The sequence below is a fragment of the Apus apus genome, chromosome 2 (genome assembly GCF_020740795.1).
Source record: "Apus apus isolate bApuApu2 chromosome 2, bApuApu2.pri.cur, whole genome shotgun sequence".
In the NCBI taxonomy this organism is placed as follows: Eukaryota; Metazoa; Chordata; class Aves; order Apodiformes; family Apodidae; genus Apus; species Apus apus.
Window position 1 is genome coordinate 75,400,097 of NC_067283.1, and position 18,310 is coordinate 75,418,406.

The following is an 18,310-nucleotide window of genomic DNA, read 5'->3' on the forward strand; positions in this document are numbered from 1 at the left end:
TAAAGAGAGAAAGTTTGGAAAAAAGCTGGAAAATAAGCTAATTTTGAAATGACTGACTAAGAGAGAATACAGATTTGTTTAGAACTAGTTTTTCAAATAGTGGCAATAATTTGATCCAGTTTTTTATGTTTCAGAATCTTAAAGGCTCTGAAGAAAATGAACAGAGCTGAAGCTGCACAACTGTTAGCTTTGTTCTTGTGAATCTCAGGGAGCTTTTTTAATTTCTGTGCTTCTTATTGTTCCATTCTCTTCAGCTTTGTACTCTTCTGGCATCACATAGAGTGTTTTTTTGAGGAAGATTAAATGCATATTAACCATTTCTGACAGTGGAAAAAAAAAAACCATGTAAGTGGCGTATCGAAGGAAAGTTGTTCCTACCAAACTACACACCATTTTTATTTTTTTTTCTTTCAGACCCTAAGACCTCTGTGGGAACATAGATTTGTGATAATTCAGGTCTGCCTTGGCTTCTCAGAAACATGTGAAGAGATTGCATGACATATCAATGTCCCACTGGCAGACTTCTAGACATCAGCTGCTGACTGGATGTAGACGAAAAAATGTAGGGATAGAAATAGATTATTTCTTTCCTCTTCTGAAGTTTTATTTGCATTTTGTTTTGCCTAAACAAGTTAAGTGTAAATATGTCAGGAAAATAAAAAAATTAGAGGAACCAAGGGTTTAACACAGAATGATTTAATGTAGCAACCAGCCAAACTCTATGCACTGCTGAGGGTTCTTAGCCTCAGTTAAATAAGAAAATGCTCAGAATTTCAACACAAATTGGGTATGTAACCACTGCTTTTCATGGACACTACCAGATAAATCTTTACGAAGGTAAAGAAAGGAAGATAAATAGGAGACAAAAGAGAAGAGACCCGAATTAAAAAAAGACTTTGTAAATTTTGTAAAACATAAGACAGGCTACGGCCTGTCTTATAACAAAAACAACCCTGCATTATCTGCTTTTCCATATCTCTTTCCACTGCCCACTCTTTTTCAGAAGGAGCATTTTGTTTTCCTCCCCTATATGGAGTAGCTTTCTGTGTGTTAGAGTGCAGCCTCAGATTTCCAGCCATCTCTCCCTATTTGCTGTTACACCTACACTTTTCCCTTTTTGGCCTACTTGTGATGTATATTCCATTTACAGTGTATATTGAAAAACTTTTTACCACCATCATGCAACACTGCTTATAAGTGCTTCTTGTTTGCTAATGTATAGCACACTATTTCATTTTTTCCCCCTGTAGCTGTTACTGTGCCATATTTACAACACCATGGGAAATATATCTGAGAGAGCAGGAATTATGCTGCTTAATATAAATAATGTTGCTTTTTTTACTACATACATGTAAATGGCATCAACAGAAATGGAGTAATTCCTATTTGTCTGACTGTCCTCTGCACAGTGTTGAATAGATCTATGCTTGCCTTTAAAGCACAGGCCAGTCTCCCAGCTGCCACTGAATAAAGCCTGCTAAAGCTCAAGAAAGTATTTTGCAAAGATGCTTTGTACATCTCTCCAGTTTCAGGGATTCCTCTGTACCTGGATTGTCTCCTAATATTGATCAAAGTAGTGACAATGTTCCCAAAGAGCAGCCAAAAGAGTGAAAAAAGTCAATGCAGTGAAAAAAGTAAAGCCATTACTTATGCCTTTTTATCATACAGGCATCTTCCTATTAAGAAAGTATATTTTAGGATCCCCAAGATTTAAGGCTGCACTGAGTCCATAGGGCATCAGAGATCTACACTTGTCTGTAGCTTTTCTTTTTACTCTCCTATGTCATTACTGAGGCAAAAATAATACTAAATACATTTTTCCAGTAGTTCCATTGCAAAAGCAGACTGACTGTGCTTTGTGCATTTTAGCTGAGGTAAAGTAATTGATTTTGCCCTCAATTTGAATTTTGCTGTTTGATTTTAAAAATATTGGACCAAATTCTTCATTCTGTTACACGTATGAAATATTTTAATGGATGTGTAGCATTCTCAGAGAAGACTTAGTTCATTCAGGGCCAGATTTAATTGCCATTAAGCAATGAGAAGGCTCTGACTGATGTTTATACAAATTGTATCAATCCCCCCATTTCAAATGGGATCTAATGATGAAACAGTTCTCATTAAAAACAGTGTACTGTGACTATGAGCCTGCAGAGCTCATCAATAGTACTGATAAAGTGATAATAACAGCATAAAGAAAAAGCAATCATTTACTTAGGTATCTCATTATTTGATGTAAACATGACTTTTGTTATAATAAATTTTCTCTGCCAGAATAAATGGATTCCTCCTTTCACCTCAGTTACTGAACCCATAGCCCTAATGATATGTCAAAATTAGAAACTAGCCTCATAAACCACCTTTCTAAGAGGAAATGTTGGTAATAAATTAATTACGCTACAAATTCAGAGAACTACACTTTGCAGAATTCCATGTTATTCTGTTCGTGTGCACAACAGACATCTGGTGATAGCTGTTTGGTTTGGTGGTACAGAAATAATTGCAAAGTGCCAGTTCCTAGAAGTCCCATTGCAAATGTTTATCTTATGACAAGGGCCAAAATAGTCGTTAATACCCAGATACCCACAAAAATGAAGAAATAGAAGAACCAAAACCAGAACTTAGGACACTCCAATCCTCCCATTTTAACAGGCAACAACTTATGCTTCAGTTGAAGATCCTAGTACAAGCAAACCACAATATTCTGTAATACTGCACACCTGATGACATAGTAGGGAGCAGTGTACTCACACTTGTTCCCACACAAGCTACACCTGGAAATAAGAAATTCATTACTGTTGCTGGCAAACCCATACATTTCTCTGAATGACCTGAACATTATTAGCCACAATTCCTGAAACATCCTTTGCAACTTTGTATTATGTCCACCTTCAAGTACAGTGACAAGCATATCATAATCAATAGCTGTAAGTGACCCCACTGCTACAAACCTACTGAGTTCAGGGGAAAATTTCCCACATCTTGCCTTCTTTCAACTTAAAATAATTTGTCACTGTAGTGTTACAGGATAATTTCGCTTTCTTCAATGAGTATCTGCACACAGCACTGTGTTGCTAGTGTAGATAAATAGAGCAATTATTTTCTCCACATAATTCACAGGTTATGGGCATGCCTTTACCCTTATTATCAAAACTGAAAACAGATCAAACTGAGCTGGTAAAACGAGTCTCTGTGTTTAAGCCTCAGTTAATAAGAGGGTCCTCAACAAAGCCCTCCTCTCTGAACCCTCCCACTGCATTCACTTGCAAATCACAGTACGGCTGGCAAAGCGGCTCCCTGTCCCCCCCAGCCCCAAACCTTCGCGTGTGGAGCACTGCGGCTCTGTCAGCAGCACCGTCTCCCTCAGTGAGGTACGCTTCTTATTAACCAGGGGCACCGAATGGAAACCAATCACATAGAGAGTCGCTTCGGCTTCAGCTCCCTGCCTGCCTGATTTAAAAGTGATGCTGGGAGAGAGGGAGCCCTAGTTAAATACAAGTACATGCAGAGCTGGCGATACTGTAACCAGGCAAAAAGCAGGCGGCAGGTAGAGAAACAGCACTGTACGGACAGAGCTAGGATCACACTGGTGGTGAGTAGATTAACTTTATTTGGCATTGAAATTCCTGACAGCAAAAGAGCAGGTGTTTTCTTAAAAAGTGTCTGAAACGTTGAAGATGTCTTACAGATACTCTTTAGGGATGGAGGCTGGGGGGCAGGGTTAGCAGGGCACTTTGGGGAGATTTCTTTGATACAGTTCAGAGAGAAAATAATGGTGTAAATTGCTGAAATCTAAACTTCTGTTGCTGTATACATGACAACTGCTTGTGCATACGAGAAAGCTAGCAAGATGTATGGTATTTGGCAATACTATTAGACAATATTCAAATTTTATTGCAATATGGTAGTAACAAGATAACCTAACTATTGTGAAGGATATTTATTCACCTGTCCAGATAGAAGCTATCTTCCTTTATTTCACATTTGTTTTTATTGAAAATATCTAATCAAAACAAACCCAGTTAAGAAGGATGAAAAAGGAGGAAGTCTTTACTACAACTTGGAATGAAGTACCAATTATTTGTTTTGTTTCTCTTTAGTGGGAGTAGCAAAATTATTATTATTATTTTCCATGAGTTAAAGGCGGAAGTGGCAGCTCAGCGTTCAGAAAGACTGAGTGATGAGGGAGATGTCCCTTTGGATATTTCTTGCAGGAAATCAACAGGCTTAAACAGTAAGGCTGTTTTCCAGAAGTATTACCAAACAACCTTATCAGCCTAGTATGTATAATCAGAAACTAGCACAGAAAGAAAGGCAGAAAGTATAAAAGGTTGAACCAACCACCTGATTTTTAAGTAAGCAGTGGAAATTAATTTCCAAAATGAATGACTTTTTTTCTTTTCTCATGCAAGAGATGTGCTGTTGTATCCATTCAATTTCACTGTATGAGCATTAAACAAAGAATGATGCATATGAACTATAAATAAATCAATATCCCTTCCAGTTTTATGACAATGTGCATCCAGTAGCCACCTGTTTTCTCACAGTTTAAAGTAGTAAGTCAGGAAACAGAATGCTATTTTCTTAGGGTAATTTCAATTTTCAATAGACAAATTTACTACCAACATATCAGTCTTGCTCTGATTAAAGTCAGTGATAAAACTCATATACAACTTAAATCATAGCAGAATTATGCTTCATTTATGAGCACTGAACTAGTTTCTCATGGTAAGGACAAACACGATTAAAAAGGCAAGTGTAATACTTGTAATTGTTTTGCTAATGGGATCAAAAGCTTTGTTTAATAAATAATATTGGTGGAAAAGTGGAATCCTAATATTATAGGAATTGCTAGTGACAGATCTTTAAAAATCATTGTTTCCAAGTCACTTGGCACATCTGAAATGTTAATTTATATTCATGAAAGTGAGAAGGGACAAATGAAATATGTAGAGGTCTCACTTTATATGCTTTCTACTGTTACTAAGAACTCTATAGAACAACTATGTTAGTTTTCAAAAGGGTGTGCTGTTATCTACCTGTAAGTTTGACAGGCAAAATGCATTGTCCTGTCATTCACTATGTTATAACATAAATACAAGATATAATTACATATGTTCACAGCTAATGTGATTCTTCTTTCAGTAAAATTATAAAACTTTCACAAGGTTACGTTATAGAATCAAATGCCTCTGATAGAAATATTTTTTTCTTTTTTAAGTTAGATAAACAAGATTAATTTTAAATGAGGAAATGTAACTGTTTCAGTACTACCTACTAAACTTGTACCTAAAACAGTTGTGAAGTTGTTTTTTTTTTTTTTTTTAATTTTATGGGGTGACTTCAGCAAGCAAAGTTTTGCATATGTTATTTGTGTGAGTATTTTATTTCAGAGGCTGCAAGGCAGCCATTAATGTGAAAAATGACATTGTATAAGTAACCAGTACATCTCACCTAGACACAAAAAGCAGTTTGGAGATGTAGCTTGGAGAGCAAATGTGGAGAGAAAGAGCTCTGCCATATCCTTTTACAGCTGTATGGTAAAAGTGCTTCAGGATTTCAGCATTTTTCAAACTTTTCTGCAGAAGTTACCATTCCAAAAAGGCTGTCCTCCCTTCCAGACAGCAGCCCATTCACAGGGATCTGTGGTCTCCCCTCACCTGGCTGCTGCTCCACAAGGATGCTGATCTTGGTGGCACTTGCATGGCATTGGCAGAGACACCCTCTCATCATTGGATTAGCCAATGAGGATGACTTCATTCCCTGATTTATCTGCTGAACACAATGTAATAACCTTAATCTACTACTTTAAATGTAATCACCCACAATGCTGCAGAAAGAACTGTAAAACTTAATTCTGACTTTCTCTTGTGCCCTGGCATGAGGACAGAATTCTGAAGCTGCACAACATGGGTTATAGGGAAACTACTGGCAGAAGCATTGAGAAGTAGAGCTAGAAAGTAACAGGACTGACAGTTTCCTCTGAGGATGAGGTTGTTGAGGAGATAAAACAAGGCAGACTGATGTCTCTTGCTAGCTGTCCAAAGCCTCATGATAACAAGACATATGAAGGAAAATGTATTACTTTAGAATTTTCATTTATTGTAGGGTAACACACAAACACAGAATTTTATACCTATTTTCAGAGATAAACAGAAGCAGATAACTGTTTTTTCTTCCTCATTCCCTTTCTTTTCCCAGTTTTGCAAACTGTTCTAGAGATACAGCAAGACCTTACTGAAAATCAAAACTCAGTAATATTGACATCTAAAAATTCTCCCAATTCCTGCACAAATCCTGTGCTTCTAAGAAAACTGGGCTATGTAGACGTGGATATATAAGAGAATAGAGATACATGATCTTATATGTTTCTTTTAATGCAGCCAGTGCTATCTAACTGCAGAAGGCAACTGGAGCAAAAACCTAGCAAAATGCCTCTCCCACTCATAATCAGTATACCTTCTGAATGTGTAACACCGGCTTGCAGCAGGTGTTACATGCTAATGCTATCTGCAGAAGCACAAATATTTAAACATGAATAAGGATGTCTGAGTGAAAGCTAACTGCATTCTGCATATGATTGAGAGAGTCTATGAAAAGTCATTTGCAGGAATAAATCCAAAATTTTACTAAAAGAGCATGGGAGGGGAAGAAAAACAAAGTAAAGGGAAATGATTCTCAACTATGAATAAGAAGAATTTCTGTAAAAGCAGTTAAGTGCAATTTTGATAACTTTCTCATTTTACTCTTTAAACGAACAGATAACTACTGAATGCCAAAAAGCAAGTTACCATCCTGACTTCCAGTGATTGATCATGATAAAAAAAGACCCAGGGCATCGAGGCCTACTTTCCAAGCACAACCGAACAGGGGAGACATATCTTGATTGGATCATACTATGTGCTTGCAGTGGAAATTCCTAGCAAAACTGAGCTTTGGTTGCTTCAAGGAAAATGTTACTAACTTGAGAGAAAAAGGAAAAAATACTGGATATATGCTGCAGCTTACAAGAAAGCTCTAAAATGATTAGGCTTTAGAAATAAATGTTGTTTTAATGCATAGTGGATAATGTAATTATAGAAAAGATAGGAAGTGAAATATGTTGCTTATAATCTTCATTCTGCAATCTTGGAAAGGTTACAAAAGGACGTGGGTGACATTGGCATACACGGAGATTATTGCAAATTGAATTAAATTGACTTGGTCTCAGTTACAAGGTAGCACAATGCCAGAGACAGGGGTAGCACGGGGCCTCCACTTTCCCAGTCCTCCATTTTCTCCATATGAATGCACCAATGTTCATAAAATAAATGTACCTTGAATACTTAAATAACACCATAAATAGCAATGGATGTTTCTCTCTATTTCTGTAACTGCAAAATGGAATGCTTCAAGTGATGACCAGTGTATTTGTCAATTAAAAACAAATTACATTTACATGTCACACCTTTTACTAGTAAGAGTATTAGCAACATCAAGACAATATCACATTACATTTAGTTTTTCCTGTCTCATATAAACATAATTTTCATATTAGAATATCCTGATATGAAAATGCAAATGTCAGAGAGGTTTATGTAAGTACAAATTTTCTAGGCACGAAATGGTGTTCAGGTTGCTTCCTCCTCACAAACCTTGATCAAAGGAGATAACCACCACCTTCATCTAAATTCTACCTGGAAGAATATTATAGTGTAAGGATATGTATATAATTGCTTAGAAAATCCAGTTTTTGAAAAGTACTGAATGTATTTTTCCATTCTATAGAGGTATGTTGAGAAAGAGCTAAATTACTTGTCCAAATTTAAAACACGCTCTATAAATAACACTCAAGAAGAGTGAAACAGAGAAAATTGTAGATAATGCTTTTATATTTGGAAATGGAAGCAACAGGTCTTTCCATCATTTTAGACAAATTACAGAATGCTCATAAGGAGATTATATCTATTTGCACATTTTTAATAGATCAGTTGAAGTCAATTAATAATGTTTACAAGACTATCTAGCAATATATACAGACATTATAAGATTTAGCCACTACTTTCAGAAAATGATGATCAATTACACTCATTATCAGTGGTGCAGAATTTGACATTTAGATTTTGTTACCACTTAAGAAAGAATTCAATAAAACATCAGGTTGTATAAGAGTGTTCAATAAAATAAATTTTTAAACGATAATGACTTTATATCCTCAGCTGAAGATCTTACCAAAATAATTGTTCTTTATTTCCTCTGTATTTCATCATTCAATTTTTGCTCCTGAGGAGATGATGAAGAGGGAAAGTAAAAAAGGTGTGAGTAGGGTTTAAGTTTCAAGTTAATCCCATTACTTCTGTTTTGAAAGAAAAAGTACAAATGAAAATTAACATTTTAAAATCCAGCAGTTATAGGTTATATATGATTAGAAGGCATCAGTAAAGTACTCATATCTGAATTTAACAAATAAAATTATCCTCAGTTCATGAACAAGTTTCTTCATATATATACATTCATATACATATGTGTGTGTGTGTGTGTAAACATGTTACAAGAGTAGTCGTTTGAGCACAAATAACCATCCTAGGTGTCACAAACACACCACTCCCATCTTTCATGCTAGGACTGAAGTTCTTTGCAGTGGGTGACTCTAGTGAGATGACTCCATTCACACCCACATTCTCACTCTTAAGTGCTTCTCTTTCCCTCAAGTTCGACCCTAAGTTTTTCTCATATTTAAGTGGAACTTCCTATGTTCCATCTTCTGCTTCTTTACACTTATCCTGCCACTGGGACCTACTGAAAAGAGTCTGGCTCAATTCTCCTTGCAGCCACCTTTTAGATACTTGTAGGCATTGGAGTCTGGGGTCTCCCTGTTTCTCATTGAGTCCCTTCATTTTCTCTAGGTCGGCTAATTTTTTTGTATCTCCAAGGTTGTGGCTTCTGCTGACTGCTGTAGCTTCCTTACCTTCCAGCTTGATCTGGCTCTGGGGCCTGCTCTAATGTAATTAGATAGACCCTCAAAAAAATTTTGGCATATATCTGTAGGTGAAAGTTCACAGCTTGAAGCCTAAAGCTTCAGGAAATGTAGTTACTAATGCTAAGCAATGCTATTGACCTCAACAGTTCTTAACAAGCAGAATTCAGGCAAATTGTAAGTAGCATGATAAAGTATTTAAAAAAAGGAATTTATTGAAAGGGGTTTACTTAAGTTTGCAGTGTTACTTTGTGGCTGAAATAATTTACCTGTTTAATTTGCTTTTTATCATAATGCTGCCTAATAATGAATTAAAATATAAAGTTTTGTAGTGATAAACCATTGTAAACAAGTTCTTCTGAATGTTAAGGCATAGGTGCTACCTATGGGAAATCTCACAGAAGTTATTTTTCTTGTGTAGTAATAGAAAAAAAAGTCAGGAGAAAAGTTATTGTAAAAAGACAATTCTTGCAGTTGCTTAAATTATTTGTTAGGAGAGCTTCTTTGTGCTTATACCACATTCAGGAACCCCTATTCAGAATGACTAACTTTTGCAATAAGTCCCACTGAAGCTAGTAAATGGCTTTTGTGCATTTCCCTAACCCAGAGTGAAAACGTGTGCTGAATCTGTGCTTTTGTAATTATTCTGTCTGATAAAACTATATATTTTCCTTAAAGGAAAAATACAAATATTATGTTACAGAAAATATTTTCTCATTTCCTGCAAGTTTTGCAATAATCCTTATATTTGCTTCCCAAATGTAAAATGAAATTTCACCTCTAATGAGAATCCAGGCTTGTTGAAAAATTGAAAGATATTTAAAACTTTGTAGAGTCTTCATTCCTTGCTGATATCTGCACCCCATGGAATACCAGTAATTGAGCCAGATTTTGCTCCTAATGGTTTTAGATTTGCATGATACATGTCTTCTTTCCTAATCAAGACACATTTTTGGGTTGCAATTATATCTTTTCTATGGTTAAGATACTGAGCAAAACCCCTTGTGTTCTAAAGAAAAGTAATTAGTCTCTTCATTTTCTTTTATGGAGATAGAGCTTCTTCCTCTATTATACTGAAAATATTGTTCTTTGCTTGTAGTAGTAGTAGTAGTAGTAGTAGTAGTAGTAGTAGTAGTGGTATCAAAGCTGAGAACTCACGTATCACTTTAGGTAAGGGTTTTGAAATGTTTTAGTAACATTTTTCACATTTTAATAAAATCCAGGCTTCTGGTGCTGACTGCTCTTCCAGCCAGGGTCCTACTGAAAAGCCTTCAGTATTCATGATGACAAACCATCCCTTCAGCAAACGACAGGACTTTGAAAACATGAAAATATGTCATATATATAATGTATTTCTATGTTTTATGGCAATTAAAGAGAATAAATGTTCTGAAAACTTGGTACAGATGCTTTTGGCTAGAAGTGGCAAAAAATGTTCCCCTGAAGCTATCATTCAGAAAAGGCGAAAAGAGCACTGGGGAAGTAAAAAAGTGGAGTAAGTGAGGAAGTGGCTAGACTGCACTATAAAAGTTTTTAGGAAAAAAAAAAACAAAAAAAATAATGAAACAACACACCTAGTGTTGCATATTCAGAAATGAAATTGTTAGCAATGCTGGAAGAAGGAAAGGAAAGGAAAGGAAAGGAAAGGAAAGGAAAGGAAAGGAAAGGAAAGGAAAGGAAAGGAAAGGAAAGGAAAGGAAAGGAAAGGAAAGGAAAGGAAAGGAAAGGAAAGGAAAGGAAAGGAAAGGAAAGGAAAGGAAAGGAAAGGAAAGGAAAGGAAAGGAAAGGAAAGGAAAGGAAAGGAAAGGAAAGGAAAGGAAAGGAAAGGAAAGGAAAGGAAAGGAAAGGAAAGGAAAGGAAAGGAGAGGAAAGGAAAGGAGAGGAAAGGAAAGGAGAGGAAAGGAAAGGAGAGGAAAGGAAAGGAGAGGAAAGGAAAGGAGAGGAAAGGAAAGGAGAGGAAAGGAAAGGAAAGGAAAGGAAAGGAAAGGAAAGGAAAGGAAAGGAAAGGAAAGGAAAGGAAAGGAAAGGAAAGGAAAGGAAAGGAAAGGAAAGGAAAGGAAAGGAAAGATTCAAAAGTGGATTAAGAGATGGGAAGCAGCATAAAGATTTATGTAAAGCTGCATGAATACTTTCTCAAAAGAGCATAAGGTTCTGAATCACTTGCTTTGACTTTTCTAAAAGCAGTACTGCTGGCAGCTACAATAGAAACAGAACAAAAGTTAATATTGCAGTTTTTTTATATCCTTGATGTCCCGATAACATCAGAATCATTAATTAGTAAAAACTGAGAGCTGAAATATGAAAAAACCCCACATTTTTAAGGAAGTAAATAGGGGGACATTGCTGTAGAATGGAAAATAAATGAGTCACATTAATTTTCTGCTTCTTTCACCTCAAGTTGATTAGCACTAATTAAGTTTTATGCTAGTCAGCCTGTGAATTTAGTAGGCAAAAAAAAAAAAAAAATCCTGAAATGTCATTGTTTTTAGTGAAGACACACACACATGTAGGTGCCTACATGTATCTATGTCTGTATCTCTATCAATAATTATACCACTTTTGGAGATAGAGATGATAGAGAGATCTAGAGATGTCTGTATCTATATAATGATATCAATATAATATATATGTATAATTTTTTTTTCTGTACAACATAAGTGCCATGAAAAACATGCATCTACTTGCATTGTGAGTTCTCCAGTGGTTTCTGTCTAACCAGTACTAGGTAAGGTAAGATTCTTATGTGGTCTGAGGAGAATTCTGCAGGCAATTTCTAGTTTCTGTCCTTTAACAGCAGATTCAGACTGGTTAGTATCAGAGAAAAACACATCAAAACTGCTGCTCTTCTTATTCCATCAACCCAGAATCATAAAATAGTCTTGGTTAAAAGGGACATTTAAAGATCATCTAGTCAAACCCCCTGCCATGCACACAGATCATTTCTTCCACTGGATCAAGTTGCTCAAAACTCCATCCAACCTGGCCTTGAAAACTTCTAGGGAGAGGGCATCCACAACTACTCTGGGCAACCTGTTGCAGTGTTTCACCACCCTCACAGCCAGTAATTTCTTCCTAATGCCTTTCAGTTTAAAATAATTGGCTCACGTCCAGTTTTCCATCTGCTAGCATCCCAGTCCTTGTCCACAGGGTTGCTCTCAATGACTTCATCCCTCAGCCTGTATTGATATTATGCTCCAACACAGGTGCTGGACCTTTCACCTAGCCTTGTTGAACTTAATGGATTTCACACAGTTCCACTTCTCAAGCCTGTCAATGTCCCTCTGGGTGGCATCCCTTCCCACTAGTTTATCAACTGCACCACCCAGCTTGGTGTCATCTGCAACCTTGCCAAGATGCATTCAGTCCCACTGTTTATGTTGTTAATGAAGACTTGAAATAATACTGGTCCCAGGATAGATTCTTGAATCCTTCAAAGGTAACTATTTGTTACTGGTTCCACTTGGAAATTGAGCTATTGACTGTAACTTCTGGGACATGGTCATCCAGCCAATTCCTTATCCACCTAACAGTCCCACTATCAAACGTGTATATCTCCAATGTAGTAGCAAGAATGCTGTGGTGGATCATATCAAAAGCCTTACAGAAGCCTAGGTCGATAAAATTTATAGGTCCTTGGCCACTGATGCAGTCAGTCCATCCTAGAAGGCCATTAGATCAGGCAGGCAGGAATTTTCCTTGGTCAAGCCATGCTGGCTGTCTCTAATCACCTCCCTGTCTTCCAAATGTTTTGACATGTCTTCCAAGGAGGATCTGTTCCATGATTGTACCAAGAACAGAGGTGAAGCTGGCTGACAGGTAGTTCCCAGTGGTTCACTATCCATCAACCATCTTCATGTTATTCTTTCAAGATTTTCAGGCAACAATTTCTACTTCATTCAGTTAACTGTACTGCAGCAACAATTCTCTGGAAAAGGAGCTGATGACTAAACCACCTTAATATAATTATATGGCATGACTGGTTACTTCTAGTGAAACATAAGTATTTACTCTAATACCCATACAATTTCTACCTGATTACATGTATTCCTACCTTCACAAAACACAGGAGACTATTTCAAAAAAGGGTTTTCAGCTTATGTCACTGTTTCTCATGTCAAGGAGTGGACATTCGGAAAACCTGGAATCTTGTTTCTACAATGCATTTTTCAGAATAACTTCAGCCTTACTCTATGGTAATGATCAGCAACAAGGTAGACAAGGCAGTTCTCTTTCTTTTCCAGGTAGTCCATAATGGTTAGTTCTAAAGCACACTGAATGAAGTACGAGGCTTTCAGGATTGCCACAGAGCATCCAAATTGTCTTATCCTATTTATAAAAATGATAATTGTAGATGTTAAGATTTAAATAAAAAGGTAGACTTAGTACAGAACTACCACCTCTATTTACACGCAATTGTTTCCTCAGGTGTAAGTGACAAACTTCAGCACCTGTCCCATTCAAAACACGAAGAACTGTTATTTGCCCTGAAATATGATGATGTTCATCTTTGAGGCAGAATGTATTGTAATTTTTTTTTTTTTTCTTGAAGAAATTGAATGTTACTATATGGTATATTAAACTCTTGTGTCTGAGAATTGATAATCTTACTACTTTGCAGCCATATTAATTAATGCTAGGTAGGAATAGACATGAAAATTGCAGTTTATCTCACTGAGAATTTAATAAGAAATATTTGTCAGTGTTCATTTTGTTCTTTGTCCACAACTCTATGAAATTTCATGTGAAAAAAAATCAAACATAATCAGTGTAAACAACTCTCAATATTTAAGTGCAAGAAGGTATATATGTTTTACTTAGATGTACATATATATTTATGGGCATAAATAAGTATAAAAAAAGGTTGGAATTGACTTACTAGTAAGAGTCAAGTGCATTATAATTTCACAAAGTGCACCTGTTAGTGAGCAGAAACTCTGCAAGATCCCAGTAGGATCTTAATTTCCGTGATGCCAGTTACCGAAATTATATCTACCAGCATGACAGGCACATCTGCAATACTGTGCTCAATTCTGGGCTCCTCAGTCCAAGAGAGAAAGGGAACTGCTAGAGAGAGTCTAGCAGAGGGCAACAAAGATGACTGGGGGACTGGAGCATTTCTCTTATAAGGAAAGGTTGAGAGAGCTGGGACTCTAACCTGTAGAAGAGAATGCTGAGAGGAGACCTTATTAATGTCTATAAATATCTAAGGGGCAATTGTAAGGAGGATGGAGTGAGGCTTCTCAGTAGTATGCAGCAACAGGACAAGGGCTAATGGGCATAAACTGGAACACAGGGAGTTCCGTGTGAACATGAGGTAAAACTTCTTTACAGGGAGGGTGACAAGGCACTGGAACAGGATGGCCAGGGGAGTTGTGGAGTCTCCTCTGGAGACATTCAAGACCCATCTGGATGCAGTCCTGTGTAATGTGCTCTAGGCAATCCTGCTTTAATGGGGGGTTGGACTAGATGATCTTAAGAGGTCCCTTCCTTCTGATGATTCTGTGATTCTGTGACAGCAGTGCCATAACGTTTCTAACATTTATCTCTTCTCATACCTTGTTCTTCTCACTGCCTTCTAGAGCAACTGGCCTTTCTGTTTCCTTGATGGAGTTTGAGCTGGAGGACTATTTACTTTAGTAGGTTAAGAGAGACCAGTTTGAAGAGAGAATAGTGGAGCAGACAGAGGTTTCTGGGTGGCCCTCATTCTGAGGGAAGTGAGGAAAAAGAAAAACACATCCTCCATCACTGGGTGAAGTGTCGGTGAAAAAGTCCTTGCTTTTTGCTATGGTGACCAAACTGGTTTAGAAAATGAAGGAAAAGAACCTTCCCCTTGCTCCAAGTCTCACTGATTTCTTGAAAAAAAACAACACACAAAACCAAAACCAAAACCAAAAACCACAAAAATTAACCACCATATTTGTCTTAACACTTTATTGATATTCATACAATGAAAGATTCAGAAGGTCTTAACAATCACTGATGTCTGTACTCCATGTATCCTCTGTAAATTAAAGACACTGAACCCAGCCCTCACAGAATAACATGTTACCTAGCTCACTAGGGATACACTGTTTTAAGTGAGTGTTTTTACTCTTTGAATCTGCAGACTTTTAAGGAGCCTATTTCTAAGAGACCCATACAAAAACATACATGCCAATTACTAGCAGGTTCAAATTTTCCCAGAGGAAAATATTTATAGTGTCTATAAACCATAGTATTCAAAAAGGAAAAGGCTTAGAACAATATATGTTGGCTGCATTTTCAATAGATTCCAGGCTTATAAAATAAGATATATGGCCTAAGTAACTTTCCCTTCATATACTACAAATACTGGAGACACTCAAAGGAGACCTTGTAAAAGGACCTGAGAGCTGAGATTTATTTTTTTTTTTCACATGTTGTTGTGATTTTGATATCACTAATAAATCTGAAAGACAGGAGAACAGACAGGAAAGCAGAGACAGTACAGTTTAAAAAATGAGAATTTTGAAATATTCTAGTTTTGATATGCTACTAACAAGTTCAGAAGCTTGCATGGATATAAGCCTGCATTACTTGAGTTCAAGTTTTTTCTTCATCTTCAGCTGAAATAAGAATGAAAAATAATTTTATTACTGAATTTGAAGTCCTGTTAAATTACTGGTACAACAGCAGACTATACACAGAGTTTTAGCTTACTGTTCAGTAAAAAATATACACTACCTGGAAAAACAGGTTTTCTCATTGAGTACAGAATAAAATACTGAAATTAAATATTGAAGAAGAAATACTAGAAACTGAGAAAATTATACAAATATTATTAGGGCAACATGTGTAATGTCTTTGTAATTATATGATTCTGTCTCACTGGGACTGAACTGAAAGTGTATCAGTATTGTATTAGAGACTAAGTAAATTGGTATTCACATGGTGCCTCTTTGAAATTACCAATTACCAGTCAGTAATTACAACAAAGTATTTCAAAGTGTTCCAAGAAAGCAGTTAAGTATGAGCTTCAGGTAAACAACAGAAGTGCACATAGTCCTGATTGGAAAGCTCAGCATTGTCTAGCTGAAAATTCCCATGGACATCAGTAACACTTAAATTCAATCTTTATAAAGGGAGGAAATACTGTCACGGTCATTAATAAGCAGTGCAGAGGATATGAGAGCTGCAAAAAGACAGAAAGGGCAGAACTGACAATGAAGCTGAGCACCAGCTTCTTCAGGAACACTTGAAGTGCTTGACCCACACCAGAACCCATGGACTGGCCAATATCAACCAAACTAGGGGGGGAAATGGACAAATATTGTGGAATCAGGACTAATATTAAATCAGAGGAATTTTTTCTTTCCAGCCTCCTGCACAACGGTATAATCCACATTAATTTGTATCATATGCATGTGAACATAATGTGAGTACATCAATAATACTACATGGCAAAGCCAATTGAAAGAAAAGATGTGAAAAAAATATTTTGGTAATTCTTTTTTTAAAATACATTACCCTCTACAAATAAGTAATCAGCATTCAAACAAGTAAGTGGAATAACTACATGTTCCTTGCAAGGTAAATGTCAGAGGAAACTACTGCAAAATGCCAACAAATACTGATTTCTGATACACTAGAGGATAAAGTTTGAGGAGCATCCAGATAGTGTAGAGGATTCTTTCTGTGCAGGCTGAGAAAGAAAGGGAAATTATAGCTTGTTCAGCTGTCGAAATGAGATTGAAATATAGTTTCAGAATAGCATAAAATGAGACAAATAGAATAATGTACACATATTTCTCATAAAACTAACAAACTCTTCTATTAGATAAACAATTATGTTAGAGTACTACGTAATCAGAGCAATAGATGAACATGCAGTACAGATTTTATAATTATACACAAGGTTAAGAAGTCTTTGGTTCAAAAAATCAAAATCAAATATATATATTAGTAACGTGTTGAAGAAGCTATTGCTTTAGAAGACATTAAAATGTATATATCATAAAAAAAATAATAATAAAAAGACAGAGATGCTGAGTGACTAAAGACAAAAAAAAAAAAAAAAAGGCAAAAAAACAACAGAAATATGACAAAAACCCCCTGTAAGCCACTGCAGTTAACAGAATCTTTTTGCTAACTTACATGACTTGGAAAAAAGTTCTAAAATTTCCTGCAAAGAGTAGAACAGCAAAAAAATACAAATAATATAATGCACACCTGAGTAAATACAGTGCATGTAGGAAGGAGGAAAAAAACCCAAACCAACTCTACAAAGATTAATTGCTTATCTAGATAATGCCCTGTGTAAGTGATGGAGGAAAGAAGAAAGGAAATAAAGAATACTTTACAACAATTAAGCTTTGAATGCATGCCAAAAAAAAAAAAATGATAGTGAATTAAGCACATCAGAAAAGTCCAAAATTTTAGAAAGAAAAAGCAAAATAAAAATTCTATGTGTCATAGAGAAATGACCAGAAATGAGGAAGTAACTACCTAAATTCTTATTAAGACTGTCTTTTTTTTTAGTGTAGGCATAGATCGGTAATTAAGTATTAAAAGTAATTTACTGTAGGACAGAGGACTTAACATGATCAAAACAAAACATTAAATTGGAAGTATGAACGTTGTTTACTTGTTAACAGAGTATTCGAAGGAAGCCTTATGGCACATAAAAGAACTTTGGTGAACGGAATTGGAGAAAACATGAGCAAGTTTCCAAGTGCCAACAGGGTAAACAGAAAGTAAAAATACGGCTTGAATAAGCACTTTTGTTTTTAATTACATTCACAAGGCTTCCATCCAAACAAGGAAATTTCTGCATATAGTATATTTTTTCAATGCACTGTCTGTTTTCATTTCAACACTGAGAAACTGGTGTTAACACATATATTTTCTTACTTTTTCATCAAGACCAAAAGGGAAAGCTAAAGATCAAGAAACATGTTTAACCTCAAGCTCATAATTTCTTTTATGATGACTCAATGACAGCTGATGATATTTTTTCTTTGTTTTATGAAATTAACTTATATGCAAAATAATTCACTATCTTTTTAACACAAGTGGGAGAGGATTCAGTCTTGAAGCTAAAATTAAGTATTTAATTTTATATTAAATAAAAAGGCCTTCAGTAATGAAAGAGGTTTTATTTTTACATGGTAGTTATTAAAGCATACTGCATCAAAACAGAAATGACGAAATGAAAAGCTGTTTACATATTTTCAGGTAATATAATAAAATCTCATGAAATATTGTTAGTGAAACTGAGAAGCATAGGTTTTAAAACATTTCAACTGAAGAAGTTATCTTTTACAGAAAATATGGAAAATACTGTTAATGAGAGTAAATTATGAATATTAACTACTTAAAAAATAAATATAACTTGTT

General features: G+C 35.8%; 1 protein-coding gene across 1 annotated transcript in view; it reads left to right on the forward strand.

The window, feature by feature from the left end:
* Positions 1 to 3,558: 3,558 nt before the first annotated feature.
* Positions 3,559 to 18,310, forward strand: part of CDH9 (cadherin 9) — a 97,919-nt gene continuing 83,167 nt past the window's right edge. The window contains exon 1 of the mRNA XM_051612096.1: positions 3,559 to 3,592. The gene's annotated coding sequence lies outside the window, so the exon portion shown is untranslated. The remainder of the gene's footprint in view (positions 3,593 to 18,310) is intronic.